We start from the raw sequence: 403 nt of genomic DNA, 5'->3' as shown, positions 1-403 counted from the left end.
GATTTCAGCAGATTCAGCCACGCACTCGATCCTTTCCCAGGTGAATTCTTGCAAAGGCAATTCTTATTTTTCTTCCTCCGTCGTACTTTACATCGGGTCAGAGCACCCTATTGTGCAAGCTTCCCCCATGTCATGCCAATCACTGTCGCTCAATTGCTTTTGACACACAATGCTTGCAACAAAAGATCCTTTTGATTATGAGCGAGTGATGACGTGTTGTGCGGAGCGAAGATTAAAAAGGAAAAAAAAAAACTAAGGAAGAATTTCTCTATAATGTGCAACTGATTCCACTATCTAGTGTAAAAACGTTTTCTGAATGGAAAAAGCGATGTTTTGAAACAATAAATGATAATGTGAACTATATTTTGTTCAGCTTAAAGGGCAAACAGAGTCTAATGTTGCC

This window comes from Penaeus monodon, chromosome 22 (assembly GCF_015228065.2).
Source record: "Penaeus monodon isolate SGIC_2016 chromosome 22, NSTDA_Pmon_1, whole genome shotgun sequence".
Classification (NCBI taxonomy): domain Eukaryota; kingdom Metazoa; phylum Arthropoda; class Malacostraca; order Decapoda; family Penaeidae; genus Penaeus; species Penaeus monodon.
The sequence above is the reverse complement of the archived record's forward strand: the minus strand, read 5'-3'. Positions refer to the sequence as shown.